This window comes from Xylocopa sonorina, chromosome 8 (genome assembly GCF_050948175.1).
Source record: "Xylocopa sonorina isolate GNS202 chromosome 8, iyXylSono1_principal, whole genome shotgun sequence".
In the NCBI taxonomy this organism is placed as follows: domain Eukaryota; kingdom Metazoa; phylum Arthropoda; class Insecta; order Hymenoptera; family Apidae; genus Xylocopa; species Xylocopa sonorina.
In genome coordinates this window covers 9,992,774-10,010,279 of record NC_135200.1, presented here as the reverse complement: position 1 = coordinate 10,010,279, position 17,506 = coordinate 9,992,774, and the positions used below count along the sequence as shown (strand labels likewise).

The window sequence follows — 17,506 nt, the reverse complement described above, 5'->3', positions numbered from 1 at the left end:
GTCACTATCGTTCATCTCGGCGGCGGCTGTTTAACGTCAACTTGCCAATCGAAGCGTGGCTGACAAAACTGGCCGCTACCACTTTTTGCAACCGCGGCCGTTCGACGCGGCGTATAATCCAACAGGCGTGTTCCCAACGATCGCGATCCCCGTCTCCTCTTACGGACTTCGGATTTCCCGTCTAGGAGCCGTGGATCACCGGCGGAATCCTGTTTCGAGCAGGCGGTTATTAATTTTCCAGGCTACGGCCTGAAACGCGCGGCCAGTCGGACGCGAAATCACGTTACAAACCGGCGACCAGTTATGGCGACGATCCTTTTCAACAGTTTTAACGAACCGACGATCGGAAACAACTCGATCCGACGAGCTAGAAAATCGCCCGGCGTGTCGCGGCTCCGCTACTCGGTACCGTTTTCCAGCGTTCCAAGGATAACTAGAACAACTAGAGCGATGCGTACTCGGATCGCCATTTAAACGTCCACGAGAAATTGGTGTCAAATTTTAGACAGTGCTCGCTTTTGAACAAATTCGACGAAGAAATAGATTACAGAGTGATTCTTTTATATCTGAATTTTAAATGGCTGTTTAAAGATTTTTGACGAACCTTCGGTTCATTTTGGAATTTTCTTTTAATTTCGACGGAACCTTGCGGAAGAATTTTTTCCAATTTTGTACAAGAAGATTGAATGAGATTGGATGGGAACGTCACGCGTATCAGGAAATTTTAAAAGGGCAAAAATGTGATAGAGACAAGTTGAGTTCTTGTACAATGTTCGGGTGTATCTTATAATTGCCGGAAGTCTCCCCTGTAATGGTGACCGTGCGTGAGGAGCATGAAGGTTTAGGCTGATATTACCCACGGACATTGTTGTGTGTCTCGTAATTGAAACAGTTTGTCAGAGGCCCAAAGTGCAGGTTATCCAATTTAACCCGCAAATGGATTTCAAGGAGCTGGCCGTGGAAAAAAACTGGTGTAATGTATGGCATAATTGAATAGGTTTCATTAACCCACCATCATCTTTTCTCACTCCATATCAAGCATTTCCAGGCTCTTAAGGTACTTTGAATTTTTTATCGTCTACACGTAATATTCATCTAATTACCAGAACTCGACAACTATACGAACTTTCAATTTGAAAGCCATATTAACGCGCGCTGCAAGCATCCAGCGCAACAGTTTCATCCCCACGACTACCCTAAATGAACCGCCCGATTAGAATCACGCTGAATCTATCAAGAGAAATAAAATGATTAACGTAACCGAAGGGAAACGTAAGTACCGTTCACGGTGGATCATTGAAACGCTTTTACGGGTTTTCATTGGGGCTCGCGAAACATTTAAGCCCGATGCGGACGCGCGAGCACACCTATACACACTGGGAACCTGAAGCGGGGATAACGATCGACGATAAGCTCGCAGGTTAAACACTGTATTCGAGACGTGACTTATGGGATTCGATCGCGGGCCGAGGAGGCGCGGATTCTACCTACAAATTTACTCGTTTACTCGCTTCGTGGAATGCCAAAGGCTCCCACGGGATCGGGCCGGCGCGCAGAGGCGAGAGCAGAATCGATCACGGCCGGGAAATTTATCGGTTCGATGGTCAAAGTGTGAATTACGTCGATTCCCGCGCGAGAGGCAATAAAATATTCCCTAAAGCTTCATCGCATTTGTGCACCGGGGCCGCCGCCGCGCTCATTCCTACCCACTTATTTCCCGCCGGCCGTATCTCACGGGTTTCGCGGCCAATTTGAACGCGCGCAGCTGTCTCGCGACTGAATACAAAGGAGGTTACCAACGAAATATATATCAGAACATCTTTTTCCACGCGTCCCAGTCTTTCAGACCCATTTCACTTCGATCTTAAAAAAGCATCGGTTAAAGTAGTTAAACCAAGAAGGTAGCATTACCGTCAGTTACAGCAAAGGTAAAGGCAATTGAAAGCGAGTAAATAATAAGAAGCAGAAAATTATTCCTCTCCGTTTCGGATCCCTTCCTCGTCCCACCGCCATCTCGAGCGACGCAGGACATTCCTAGCGCGCGTAACGCGTCCGACGAAGAGGCGCAGCCCTCGTTTCGCGCCGCCATAAAACGTAATGGGTGGCAATTTGACAGGGGCTCCGCGGGAGAGTTACGAGCGCGAACTGCTCAAACTTCCTGCCGTTTCGCGGGCCGTACGAACGATACGGGGCGAAACGCCGCGGCCAGCCAACGGCCAGCCAACGGCCAGCCAACGGCCGTGAATTTACAAGCACGTGCACCGCGGCGCGCGTGCACGTGGCTTCCGGGAGCGCGCGTAATCTCACCGCGCTTGCTTTTGCTTGCCCGCGACGATCTATGATCATTGCGCTTTGTACACTTCGCTCGCGTTCCCCGCTCGGGGGACACGCCGCGGATACCGGAAAAGGAGAACCGACACGCGATGCAATTAGCCGGCCGTGGCCGCGCGCCGCTAAGAAATCGAAGTTACGAGCCCGCCAGAGAGGGGAAGAAATTTAAATGGACCAGGCTAATCGTTGGACAGCGAGTTAGTGAGCCGGAGATTGTCACCGGATAGTTATGCCGCATTCCACTCGAATAAATGTTTAATCTAATGGGACTACTTTATTTCTATACCGCTTCGCTAGTTGTTCTCGCTCCCGAAGATTTCCAATTATTCCCTCAGAGTTCTTCCATTCAGAGATAATTGCTTTCTTATATTTTAATTGAGTAACATTCGTTCCTAATCGTGGCAACTCGTGCTTCACTCTGACTACTTTATTTACCAATTACTGCTTCGACAAAGAATCCTCCAAGGAGGGATACACTAGGATTTCCCGCTATTTTAAAGTCAATTACTCCGCGCTTATACCAAAACGAGGAAGCGCATTCTTTCCGGATGCACAGAGTTAACTACAGAGTTAATAAACTAGGATTCAAGATTAATCCACCGATTGGAGAGAGCAGACGCTCGGTGTTCCGGTCACCGATCAACTTTCCGTAAAGTCTCTGAAATTTAACGAGCGCTCGATTTTCTCGGAATCGAACGATCGACTTTCGCGTTTCTGGAATCGATCGCGAGGAGTCCTAATTCGAAAGAAACGGATCTCGAGGGACGAACGTGGAACGTTGGAGATCGGATGGAAAATCGTTTCTTGCGAGCCGCGCAGCAGGACTCCGATCCGCATAGCTCGCGGGGCGAAATATACGCAACGCGGCGATCGCTCCGATTTCTTACACCTCCCCCCGCGTCCTGTCTGACGTGCGACGTCTCAATCGACATGACGGCGCACGAAAAAAAGTACGTTACCTGTTCTAGTTCTTTCGTTCGATCCTAGACGACAGTCCGTCCGCGACGATCGCCGCGGAAACTCATTAACATTTAACCGGTAATCAGAGCCGGGTGATTAACGAGGCACCGGCCGCGCGGTGGCCCGATAACAGAACACGGAATCGTACGATCTTATCATCGGGCGATCTCACGATCCGAAGTCGTTAACAGCCAGCTGGGATCCACGAATGCGGATCGTCACGAGCCAGTGACGGTGATCCATGCCGCTCGATCCGTGTCATCGTTTTCTTGCCTCCTCAAGCGGCGAGCATCCGGCTTCTTTACATTTCCATCTTATTTCTGATTATCGAGCGTAACCAGCGTAACCGGGGCCCAAGCCCGCACAGTCATCCACGATTTTCTCTATTAACGTCGTTAACTCGGCTCGACGCGTCCTCCTTGTCGCCCGATATCTCCGTTACCGCGTTATCCGGCACAGGTTCGAGTCGCACCCAAGGCGTCCAGTGTATCTTCGCTCGTAGATGATAATCGACGCACCAGGTCCAGACGAAATTCCCTCGTCGATGATATTAAATAGGGTGTATAGCTGGGCACACCTGGGTATCGTTCGTCCACACCGGAAAGAGCACTGTACGTGACCCTGTTATTGTTCATCGAAGGTTCGTATCGCGCACTCGATCATCCTCTCAGGCCGACAAAGCGTTCTCCGGCACGGTGCTCCTCTTCGCGTTCACTGACACGTGCGAGATCACCGACGACTGTGTACGTACGTCCGCCGATGTTATTACCCCGGACGTAGCCAGGATGTTTTCTCCGTTGTTCTTCCCTCGACCGCGGGCCAGCCGGCTCGAAACGCGATTCGCTCGAGATCCACGGCCGATCCGCGGGATCGCGATCGCTCGATTCCGGTAGACGGTCGCGGCGGGCACCGCGCGGCTGGCTAGATTTCGGGGTCGCAGGTGCACGCTACAGGTTCGCTCACAGGTGCAGCTCTCTGACTAGACTAAAGGCGGGAGCGTGCTCGTTGCCGGCAAGTACTCTAGGAGAACAGAGAAAGAGAGAGAAAGAGGAGGCATACCGGTGCTTCGATTGGTCCATGCTTCCCGCGAAAACGACCCAGCCAATCACCGTGACTGCGCCACGTAATTGCCGGGTATCACGATTCACAAAAACGGGGGAGGGATACCCTTTCGAAATTCCCCGAGGTGAGGTTCCCTCCTTTCCTCTTTTTTTTTCCACTCTCTACCTCCCCCCACCCCATCTTTTTTTTTCTTTGGTACGCTGGTCGGCTCACTTTGTCCCACGGTCGATTTTCGAAGTCTGCGTCGATAGTGTCCTATCGCGCGAGGGAAATTTCGATGGTGTATCATTATTAATGCGTTCGATGAAAGGTCCCCCTCGTCCGTTTCTCGCTGCGAGTCCTCTACGAGCTAGATACGTTATAATTAACCCTCCGAGTGGCGCGGACATAATTGGCCTCTGAATAAGAGATAGAAACGCGAGTCGTTGCTTTTTAATTAACTTCGATTCAATAATTCGATGATTGCACGTTCCTGTTCGAAAGTAAAAATTCCTCCAAAGCACAGTTACGATTTCTTTTTTTCTAAAAGGGAAGGCAGACTTTGAAAAACAGAACAAATCTTCGTTGTCTCAAACGGAACTAATCTCAAACACCCCAGCGATTTATTTCGCGAGATTCAATCTCCGAAATACTCATTAACACCGACTCGCGGCTTCTCGCACGAATCGATTATTCCAGCCGCACTTTCTGCTCAATAAAATCGCCGTGCGCTACGTGATCGTTTGCGAGCTATCCAGAAAAGAGACGATGAAAACAAAAGCAAAGAACAAAAGAAAAAAGAGAAAAAAGAAAAGAAACAAAGGGGCGAACGAAACGGAACCGCACGGCGGTGCGAGTCGAAAAGTTATCCCGGGCAGTCACGAAACGTTTAACGAACGCGATCGCCCGCCACATCCGCCGCCGCCTCTGTTCCTCGTGGTCCAATCGGGTATCAATCGAGTCAAGGGAGAGACGGTATCGCGGCGCAGGCTCGGGACAAATTAATTCGCGAACGACGCCACGGTTATAGGAGCGTCCGATTTCGAGCCGATTCCGGGTCGACGTCGCGTCGAATCGGCTCTCGTGGAAATATTTCGGCCGGGTGGGTCCGCGCCGGATTCCCGGGCTTCTTTCTCGAGGGCCTGGCGGTTCCCAGGGAGGTCAGAGGTCGCTGGGCCCTCCTCCGCCTTATTCCTTCTCGCCCCCTACCCGAACGAACGCCCTCGAACCACCGCCACCAGGCCGCTCGTGAACGTCCGCCCAGTCCGACTCCGAGGTCTCTTCCCTTCTTCCTCTCTTTCTTTCTTCCTTTCTTTCTTTCTCTCCAAATGTTATTTATTTGTTCACGCGTTTCGTCTTAACGAGATTTTTCGCTGCCCTCGCCGTTCGCCGATAGGGGAAATTAAACAGATTCGAGCTTCCACGGTCTGCCCCTCGGCGAGGTTGAACTTTTTCTGAACTTGCCGCGGAATGCTTTGCGCGATGCTAGAATCTCTGTACGATGGGGTGTTTCGAGGAGACAGTCTGAAAATCGCAGGTACAATCGAACAAAGTCCCAAGACTGGCGAAGAAATCGTAACGATCGTCACTGGAAATCCATTGAAACCAACTTTATCGTCGAATTGGTTAATTGCGATCCGGTAGAATACAGAGTAACCCCGGGATAAACGTAATTACTCGCGAAAGGAGAGTTCACGGCCGCGAAGGACTGCATAAAACGAGTCCCCTTTCTTCCACGCATCAATCACCGTACCGAGGTCGCAAAAGAACCACAGCGTAAAGTTCAACAATCTCCGAACCGATTCGCAAAACGAAACAACCGACCGAGAACAATCATACTACACCGAGTGGGACCCTGGGTTGATACCCAGCTAATCAAGCTAATCGAGCGCGGATGTAAACAAGTCCGGGGCTGATGCGAATGGAAACGCAGCCGTTAACGATCGCGGGATGGGTACCCGGGGCCCCTGCTTTGCATCATTACGGAAGATTGATGTAGTAACGGTATACGGCTGTTCGTCTCGCGGTTAAAGTGTCTCGTCTTTTTACCAGGTCGATATTCCACGAAAGCCAGGATCGGCGGTCGTGCGAGCAAGAAGGCGGAAGGGGGCGGCCTAATGGGCCCGGCTGAGGGCCACAAAGAGAAACTTTTCGATAACGCCGCGGGGTGAGTCCTCGAAGGCTCGAGCCGGATGCACGGGGGGTGCGAGCGCGTCCCACGGCCGCGGCGACAACGCGTAAACCACTCGACCGACGGATAAATCCTCCTTACCCGTGAAACATCCCAGCCGAACCATCATTTAGGCGGGATCACGCGGGCCCCCTCTTCCGCGTCGTAATTCCTGCGAAGAAGCGCGCGTGTAAACGCGCCGTTGGATTCCGGCGTGCCTCGCTTTCGCGCGGCCCTCGGATGCGGGGTGCGTCGTGTTCGTTGCCATTTTTCGGGAAACTGTCCGCTGAACGGGTCTTAAATTCCGATTGCTGCTTCGAGGAGATGGCGTGAGGTATGGTGGCGAGCACTGTCGCGCTGCGAGTCGTGACTAAGGTCCTCGAGTAGAAGGGGTGGGTTTACTCTCTATCCTGTATACTCGTAGGCAGACGGAATACAGGAATCACGCGATTTCATCGTTTCTCGACACGAGGGTGGGAAAAAGGCGCAGGCTCGAGGCAGATGATTCACAGCATTCGATTCCGAGGCGTAAAAGGCAAGCACGTGGTTAGTCGAGCCGCGCCATCCTCTTTTGTCGTCCTCGTGGCTCGTCCTCGGCGATATTTTTGTCGGCGGAGGCCAGAATTTAAGGGGCAAGCAGGCGCAGAAAGCGCGCGAGCGTGTAATGGTGATTGAATGCGGCTAATGGTCGTCCCGTACGGGACTCAGGGCCCTCCGAGATATACGTTATGACTCGGGCATAACATTTACCGGGTGGTAAACAGCCGCGCATAAACTCCGAAAGCCCCACAAACGAGCCCTTCCACGGAGAGAGCCGCGACCAGGAACCTTTACGGTTGCTGATACAATTTACCCCCCCTTGATAATTTCTACCATCGATACCCGGAGTTCGACCGTTCGGTACCGATGAAATTGCCCCGTTCAATGGCAGGAACTATAATTTTTCCGTATGATCTCGTCGATCGATCGTGGATCGGGTTATTTTAATACTTTTCGGAACGGAGGTGCGAATTTACGTACCTAATTATTTCGCCTACCACGGTGCACGGAGTAATTAATAACGCGCGGGCAAACCTTTTCTTAAATGTTACCATCTCTACCGGCGAACGCGAGGAGGGTTGCTCTTCAAAGTGTCGTGGTTGGACTGTGTTGGCGTCGCAAAACGAGCAAGTCAATTTGTCCAGCTAATCCTAATCCAGTGTATAATATCGAGGGAGAAGCGAGGACGTCTCGCGGCTTTCGATGAAAAATACTGGGCGTTTAAACTCAATTAGAGGCAACTGGCGGGTGTAATATCTCTCGTGTGCCCACCCACGTATTCAAAGTACCCGAGGATGCAGTCCCGTGCTCGAAATAGTCGGCTCGGTCGCAGCCGGTACAAGGAAGACGTCAGAATCCGGCAATTTGCCATCGGTTTTCGCGCACGATCTGATTGTGAGCGCGGTCGAGCGTAGGATACGAACAGCCGGGCTTTTGAGTCGCGAGGCTTGTCGGGGCGCAGGGCGACAAGGCTTCCTTCGACGACACCGCCATGACAAATTGTTCTAAGCAGCGTGACGCCATAAATCAAAGCTCGCCAGACGAAACGGTTCTCCACCCCGGCGAAGAAGGACGCGGACACGAGGTAACGAATGGGAGAAAGGGGACGATGGAAGGTAGGAAGGAAGGTCGAAAGGAAGGAAGGACGTAACGGGGAACCGGCGCAGCGGAGGGATAAACGGGCATAGTCGAAGCGCGATTAAATTGTAGTCGATAAACCCCTCGCCGGGCATTAATAATAATTAGACACGGCGTGGCTTCGAAATTAGCGGCGTGCCTCGGTGTGCGTAGATAATAAACTCGGCCGACGTACGCGGCACGGCCGGCGCTGTTGGATAAAGAATAGCGTAAGCGCGAGAAAATTTACGAATAATCGTCGTATTAATTGGGGGCCGTCGTAAATTCCGATGCAATGGGAAAAAATGGTAATTGAATGTGGCTCGCCCGCGAAAAAGGACGTTTTACGAGCCGATTAACCGCTCCGAGGCTATTCCGTCCGCGCTTCACGACTCCCTTTCCCCCAACCCCTGGAGATATTCTTGCGCAATTAGTGGTGCACCGCGCGCAGAGAGCGACGAAAAGGGAAACGGAGCCAATCTCCCCTTCCTTTTTGCTGGAACCTGTTCTTTTTATTTAAATCGCCACGGTAAAGAATCGTAATATTAATCCCCCTTTCGAACCCTTCCCGATGTAATCCTCAATTTTCGTGGCCAAATGATTCACGGTCGTACGTTGAAATTTTTATACTCTATTCCCGAAGCAGAGAACGCGGCGTGATTTATCCAGGGACGAAGGGGAGAAGGTGGAACGGTAATTTTATTAATACATTAATCCCGTTTCACCCTTCTCCGTGTTGTTCTTTGTAGAGGCGCGGCTCGGTGGCGCCCGCGGGGCCGCCTCGTCGAGGGTGGACTTAATAAACCGAAAAGGACCACACGCGTCGCGACGTCACGCGGCCCGTCGTCCCATGACGATTCGGCTGACGTGCATCGCACCGGCCGAGGCAGATTGAAATTTAGCGAATCCACCCACGCGAGAACCCGGTGCGCCCGCGACTGCATACAATTATGCGATTCGCGAGCGGCATAATTATTTCTCGCTCGAACCACGTCCGCTTTGACAAGGATCCCTTCTTTAACGCCTCGACGTCCGCTCACGGCGCGCCGATTTATTCCTCTTAAACCGTTGTTCAATTACCAGACCGTCTCGAACTGTTGTTACACGTTTTTTATTAAAATTCTATATCGTATCACGGTCGTGTCCTTATCGCACGGTTCGTCCAGCATCCGTCAAGGTAACCGGATCGCTATTAGCGTAAATAGTTGGATTAATCACGTCGACGACTATCCCCGCGATTGATCAATCAGATCCGGCTACTACCCCTACGAGTCCGCGAATGGGAATGATTGAACTGTTACCCGCGATCGCGCAACTAGATGGTTCCCTGAATGAACTTTACGGATGATCGGTCGATCGACGCGAAAGGGAACAGCTGCCTCGTTACCGATGGAAAGCACCGGTGAGCGATTATCCGCGGCGTTCCCAGAGGCGTCGACAAATTTCCGTGTAACGACGAACACCGCGGGAGATTTTCCGTCGGCCGAAGAAGCCCTCAGACAGGCGGCAAGAACGATGACGGGTGTAAGCCGATCGATTAAGTACGGTGGTGAAGAAACTCAAACGGAACTAAGGCAGTCGCGGCCGATCGTTAAGCTAACCGGCCGGGGCTAAACGCGCGAATCTCGCTAACTCATCCTATCGCAACGCTATCTCTTTGGCTCGAGGGGCCCGTGTAAAAACAGCCGCGAACCGTGCACGCCACAACGCCGGTATACAACATAATTTGTATTATGTTCCTTAATACGATTACGTTATTCAATAGTACCCGCTTGGGTATTGACTCTTCTCGCGGGGAACGCGGATCATTAATCGTGTTAAGCGAGTAACATTATAGATGGCCACTTACGTTCCTATAACTTGTCGATAAATGTCTACTTAATACGTGGGTACTGAGTCAGGGAAATCGAAAGCTTTTACGCTCTGAAAGTGGAAATCAACGCATCAGCGATTCGATACCCGAACAGATCCTCAGCGACGTTCGACAGGCAAGGAATCGCGAAACGACCAATTCCACGATGGTCCGCGACGGCGATGGGGATGTCCAAAAGGACGAAGAAGGGAAACGAATCGCCGTGGATCGATTCGTCGGTAGATTTTCGAGGATAACGCAGCCGTGGTCGCGCAGGAGGGTGAGAGAAGGGGTGGAAGACGTTGAGGGGATGGGGGCTAAAGATTGACCCACGACCCCGGAGTTATGACGCGTAGTCTGATTCCTGAAATGCTCGCGCACACCCTGTAATCAGGAGTGGCGAGTCCGTGGCCCCCGCCCGTGCACGCCATGCCTGGATATCTATAATTTAAATCTCGCTCGGCCGTAAGTGGCAGGAAATCATTGTAATTAATATGGCGTACATCCACGCGCTCGTGCATGTGCGCGATTCGAGCCCTCCGCCGTGTCCCGATTCCCTCGGACGACCGCGTGTCCGCTTGTAAGAGGATGTAAGCCGATCGTGCTCGCGCGGATACGGAAGCTTACGCCGAATCGGTTTACCGTCGTCCGGTTTTACAGCTCGAAGCTGTACAAGTTGTTATTCGGCCAAAGCGCGAGTGTAACAAAATTTGTTCGAAAACAAGGTCTTATTCGAAGATTGATCCAAGATGATGCACAATTTTGACCAAAGAACAGATGAAACTGCATTCAGGGGGTGAATTCGACTAACTTCGGTTCAAATGAAACAACTCGACGTTAACGGAATTAAGTAGAACCTTATCAACGCCAATGGCAGAGCGCAAGATTTAATGCCTCGTGTCGTCTGATATAATTTCATTTAGAAAATACGAGATCTTAACTTTTGCACGACACTGTAGTATCGCTAAGAATGATCGACCGATATCCTAACATCTCGGGGACCAGGATATTCAAGAACACCGGGATCGTAAACCGGTCAGCGGAATCCAGATTAATGTCCTGAATGCGCTCGCGTCCGGGGACCAGAATTTTCCGCGTTGATATTTATGGCCCTAATGAAGGAGCAACTTTTTGCCGTCCGGCGATCCGTTTCCTAGTCCACGTGCACGCGATTCCGATTCCGTTACGGAGGCTGGATTAGGGTACGCCCTTGCGTCGCGATAGAGGGGTTCATTGATATGGAATCTACGTAGGCAGCCTGCTCGAGGCTTTTTCGCTTCGCCCCGGCTGATACCGTGACCGACGCACGACCGTATCCTCTTAGCCTGAATTACTGGACCCGATCTCTTCGAGTCTTTCCGACTCTGTTTTCGGGATTAAGCGAACGCGATGGTCCACGGCCAGTACCGAAACTACTTAAAGGATTTTAACCGCGGTACTGCATTTCGATGGTCCTTGAAATAAATAAGTGTTATTTGCAAATGACAAATGGCCCGCAAGCCATATAATTGCGTATTTGAACTTTAAGAAATATTTTCCGCGGTTTTTTAAAATTTCAATTCCAGATGGGATACTGAAAATGTTCGAATTCTAAAAGTATAGAATGCCAACGAGTGATTGAACGACCGAGAAACATTTGTAACATTGATAAATGTTAGGTTCCCTCTGCGACGCGGAAGAAAGATTTTCGACCGCTGTAAAAGTAGCAGTGCTTTCAGCGTCCTCGATCTTCAACGACTAATGAATCGAAGAAATGTTTCAATTACCCCGACAAATGTCACTCATGCCCGGTGATCTTGATAAGCGACCCTGTCCGCCGGCGATATTTTGCTCGGCGCAAGAAATTGTTACTAGGTTTCACGAGGGTACCCACGTGGCAGAGCGGCTCGCGTCGACGCACCGCGGCACCATGAATTATTCATGAGGAATTTGCAGCGTCCCGTCAACGTTACTGTCATTTCTTCGTCCGTATCGATTTCTGACCGTCCCGACACCGTGGCCCGTCATCGATGCCCGGCACGATCCATTGTAGGATCCATCCGAGTCGAGGTTCCCGCCTCGTCCATAAAGACGTATCGCTCGAGGACTCGGAACCGTGTCGAAAAGATCGAGGATGGAATTCGGCGTCGAATTAAACCTCTCAGGATCACGGGGTCAGTCGGCTTCGCGTGAAATTTCCACGAATGATTGATCACGCGACTGATTCGAGGCTCTCGCGAACCGTTACCCAAGAGTCGCACTTTTCTGCGGATAAAATTACCCCCGATCCGGCTGAACAAGCAAGCTCGCCCGAGAAGAAACCTATCGACGAGGCGCATACTTCAATTAGCTCACAATCGTCCGGTACCCCTGTTCGCCGCCGCAATTTCTCAGCGTAATGAGCCTGTCACGGGCTCAAAGAACGCGTATCATAAATTCCGAGCTAATTTAACTATTCTGCGCGCGTTCGCCCCGTGTCCATCGCCGATCTCCGACTCTGACAGCGGATCGGCGAAGGTCCGTTCTATTCTCGCGTTTAATCCCCTGTGACTCGAATTTTTCCCGCCTCCTCGAATTCGTAGTCGACGCTGACTATCGACACGGTGGTCGAGGGAGCAGCTGGTGCCATTACACGCGGCCAATAAAGCAGATTGCTCGAAAGTGGTAACCACCGTAGCCACGAAGGACCATCGCGGCTCAAACGGGCTCCGTATCTCGCCGCGGAAAAATTCAAGCGGCAGGAAGGAGCGTCCTCGAGTCGTTCAGCCGGATGTAAATCCTCGTATCCGGATGAGGCATCATCCTGGCGCGGTCCAAAAGAAGCATTATCGCGACACGGTTTATGCGCGGAGAGAAACGGCACGAATTCGAGCCGTTCTTTCGCGCCAGCTAATTTTACGACGCCCCACGCGTGTGCACGCGAACAGCTTGATCCCGCGACGGCCTCCGCTTCAGCCTCCATTAAATTGCCCGGCGACTCCGCGCGTCGTGAATTTGTTTAGTCGCATTTTTTATTCCAAAGTGTTCACTTAGTCATCCGGCGAGCTACCTTTCGCGCACAAAGGAGGACGTTGTTAACCAGTTTATTAGCAGAGGAGATCTATCAATTTTTTTATCGCTCGTCCGTGTGTTGTCTCTGTATACAAATGGGTTAGTGTAGGTAGAGATAAATAAATAGAGAGATCGGTTGCTTGGTAATTACTCGGACTACTCGAACAAGCCTGGGATCAGCGGATCGTGCTAATAGATCGAGAAACCGTGTTCTTTTACGGATCGTCTGGCACTGCTAATGGAGTTAGCTGCGAATCGACGCGTCATGATAAATCCGCTGTCTTTAATTGCGCTCGGATCGAGCGGATCGCGTCGTTTCAACTTCTTACACGTGTCGCGAGGCAGCCGCGTCGGTCAAAGACAGGAAACACGCTTCGTCAATGGGGCCAGGATCGGTAAACCGGGACAGCGAGACGACGCATCCGGTGCAAATCGGCGGCATTTGCATAAGAACCGCTCTCGTGATCGGACGATCTCTCGAAACACTTGTCGGACACGCGTAGGACGCCTGCGATAAATTCGCGGCGAACACCGTCGCTTCTTCGCGTCCAAAAATTGGATCCGCAATTTCCACGGCTCGTAGGAAGGAAGAGATCGCGAGTCCCCGCTGGCACTCGTATCTTAAATCGTCCCCCGTGGTATAATCCACGGTTCGCGGGATATCCCCGTGGAACGAGAACGTATAGGCGACCGTACGAATTTCGCAAATCGTTTCGATATCTCTGTCGACTTCAATAAGCGGACGTTGATTGCGAACACGAGCAAACAAGCTTGCGAGCGGTACCATACGGCGAAGGGTTTATTGCCTGGTGTAATGCGAACGGTCCCGTTCCCCGCTTTTGTTTCCCGTGGGAGTGAAATTGGTACCGCGACGTAACGTCTAACGTCGAGAGTTGCACGGCTCGCTCGCTTTCGAATTCTAGACGCGTATTCTCGCTCGATTATTTTCAAATTTATGCGTGCGCGCGAAACGGAGGGGGAGGGACAGTTGCGATGGAGGTTTCGATCTTGATGCTCCCCTCGTACGTTTGCATAGATCGTATCTCTCGTTCATAAATTAATAACGTGAAATTAAATTCCGTTGGACTATCTAGATCGCGACCTTCCATTGTCAGTCACGGAGCGGAAAAATGATCGTAGCGGAACAAATGGAACGCGACGAGGCTTCGGTACGATCTTCCAAGCCGTTCGCCGAACAATGAGTTCCGTTCGGGGCAGAGAAAGTAGACGAAATCGCGGATGAAACGATAAGAGCGAAGCCTCTTATTACTGTTCGTTATCGTGCGCTTTATTTGCTTTCAATTTAGCCAGCGTACGAGGTCAAGCGAAGCGAACCGATCGTCGAGGGGCCTTAGAACCGACTGTCTCTCGTTTCGACCTGTTTCGCATAGTCCAGATGAACATAATTGAAAGTTGACCGTGTTTTCTAGCACTTTTCAAGCGTCGAGCGCGAGGCAAATGGCTGGATAGTTTCTTTCAAGCATCCGACAACCAGGAACGCGCCTGCTATAAATCAATCGCGACTGCGATCAATTTTTTTCACTCTTTCCCTGGTCTCGAGACGAAGTTCGCGGTTTTCCCAGTGGGCTGGATCGGCGGGCCGGAGAAATTCTTGGTAAATCGTGATCGCTCGAACTGCGCCTCGAACGCGGCCGGTTCCCCCGATTTTTACATTAGTTGCAAAATTACCGTAATGAACGGCTGTTCCGCGGCTGTTTCACGCCAATGCACGGCCCTTCATTCGTAACTCACACGGAACAGCGAGCACGGTTTCGAATAAAAGCTACCTGCCGGTGTGATTTACCGCGGACTGACTGCGGAATACTAAGTAGCAAATAACTATTTGTCGAGGTTGTTCGTGTTTGTAGGTCGTTCGAGGACCGACGGATCCGCCGAACGACGAGACGAGCTACATGGAACCACCCCTTTCGGAGGTATTTCTGAAACGATTGGTCAAACGATCGAACGGTCGAATAGACCAAACAAATAATTGATGATAGAAACGTACAGACGACGCTTATCCCACTACAACAATGTACGAACCACTACAGCTATTTGTTCTATAGCTGTTCATATGAAAAGCAGAAAATTGCAGCACACGCATGCGTGCATCCCCGCGTTACATAATATATTTCGCAAGAAAATTCTGCCTGGATAATTCGAGAGATAACTGAAAGGGAAATTACGTGTACGGAATTGGCAAACGCGACAGCAGTGAGGACTTCACTAGAGTGGGTACTAGAAGAGCGGTCGCAGAAGCCTCCGAGCTATTCTGATGCAAAACCAATAATGCCTCGCTGTCTGATGGCAGGATAATTCATTACGAACGCGGGGAGCGTTCTTTGACAAACTGGCATGTTAAACAAATTACCTAGATCGTGGCTAGGGACGACGGTAAATCATACTTTCGACGTTAAGAGGCCGGCTGGCCGTCGTTGCGTTGCTCGGTGCATCAGGATCGCGTGAGAGAGTTGCCGCGGGCCGAGTGCTCGCCGAACGAAAACGCGTTTCGCCATGGGAGCTCGCGGAGTGTTCCCATAACCAACCCCCAGGGCCTTTTCGGGGCCGATCTGGACCCGGCTGCACCGTCGATAGTATGAGATTAAGGGAGCCAGACGTCCCGCGAGATGATAGATCGATGCGAAGCCACAATGCGCATTAATTATCGAAACGATGGCTTTCACTTCGTTGCAGAATGTTGGAACGCTCGCGTTCTCGACGATCGCGAGTGCGCGCTTCTCTTCTTCGACTTGGCTGGTTCGAAATGTTGAACGGGTTAGCCATAGGCGAGAGGAGAAATTAGGCCGTGTCAGGATCGCGTAAGCAGGACAACGGAGACGTCGCGCGCGCTTGGTGCACCGCGAGGTGGATTTCGCGTGGTGGAAATGCGAAATCATTTTTTCTGCGGGGCCCCGCTGCCTCGAGAGGCTGCTTTACGAGCGGCATAAATCACGGCCGTGCGCGTGAGTGTGAGTGGGCGGAACCGCACGGTACCACAACCGTGCACCATAAATTTGATACATGTTCATTGTGGTGGCTGGGTCGCTGAACAGGCCGGGGTACTCCTCGCGATCGGTGGCCCGCGTGCTGGCTTGGCTTTCCATCCGCGAAAACCGCAGGCATCCCGAATCGTTTCGATGTCGCCGGGGAAAACCGGTTCCCACTATCGTCCCGATTACTTTCACGGCTAATCCCCTCGCCTGGAAAATTCCATATTCGCGAGCGAATCAATTATCCTGTAATTACACGTTACCGGATATCAGTTTTCGGCCGATCCTCGCGCGAACGAGCAATTTTTTTTACACATTCTTCCCCGATATGACGCAGCCGTACGCGGGCATAAACGATAATTACCAAAACAACCACTTTCCGTCGCGTTATTGGTCAAGTCGAGAGGAAAATGAAGAAACACGGAATTCTTCCTTTTACGTCAACAAAAGTAAAGATTTCTTACAAATTGTAATATAAATATGTATCGAACTAATATCAAAAGACAGCACTGTGGACGTTACACGTCGACGTCTTGTTACAGTGTGCTCGAACCCCTATTTGCTCAACATTATCGATACCAGGATCGCGAATCAAATATCGAGCCCCGAGATCGACTCTCGCAACGCTGGCAAAGGGGTCGAGTATAAAACATCCGAAATTAATGTTACGTTTTCACCGGCGGTTTTAATTAACGAGCGGTACACGTTGCGATCAGATTGGTATCGGTCTATCAAAGGGGAACAGGGGAAACCATCATCATCGTGATCGCGATGCGTTGAACCCCGGCATCCCGAAAGCGGGTGCCATCGATAAGGACGCGTCCCGTATATCGTTGCTGACAAGCGTTTAAGGCGTAAAGCGTTCATCGGAGTCAAATTACGCGGGTCGAGCTGAACGTGTTCCGTCTTCTCATTCTTAAAAAACCGTGATACGAAGTGGCTGATACATCGAGGGCCTCGGCTGAATGAAGGGCAGAGGCGCGGGGCCTCGTTCGTTCTCTCTCGCGAGTGAAGACCGCGCGCGGTCTTAGCGAGGGCCCCCCCCCCCCCCCCGAAACATCATTCCCTACCCCCGTGGGCCCGCGTGAGCGCGCGCGCGTCTCTGTACATCGCATATTTTCGAGGGAACGGGTCAGATTGGCTTCGTGCCTGAAAAGTAATTGCGAGATCCGAGATACCACAGGCACGGCTGCCACGCAATTTGCCTCTACACCTGGCCTCGTTGCCTCGGTCCCGGGCTCCACGAGTCGTCGCGCGCAACGGGGCCCGTTCTACGAGCGGGGAGGCCGCTCTTCCGCCCTCGGAAAAAATTATATTGTTTACATCGTTGTCGAGATTAAGCGCGGCTGTTCGCGTGCCAATTAAATCGTAACGAACGAAACTGGCTCGCGTATAATTCGCGTAAACGTGTCTACGCGGTTGGAAAACCTAGCGTGCATGTGTACAGGTGATTCGGTCGTGTTTCGTGCCCCTTAA

General features: G+C 51.5%; 1 protein-coding gene across 1 annotated transcript in view; it reads right to left on the bottom strand.

Moving 5' to 3' along the window:
* LOC143426498 (uncharacterized) overlaps positions 1-17,506 on the bottom strand; it is a 68,624-nt gene that overhangs the window by 12,894 nt on the left and 38,224 nt on the right. The gene's annotated exons all lie outside the window — the stretch shown is intronic.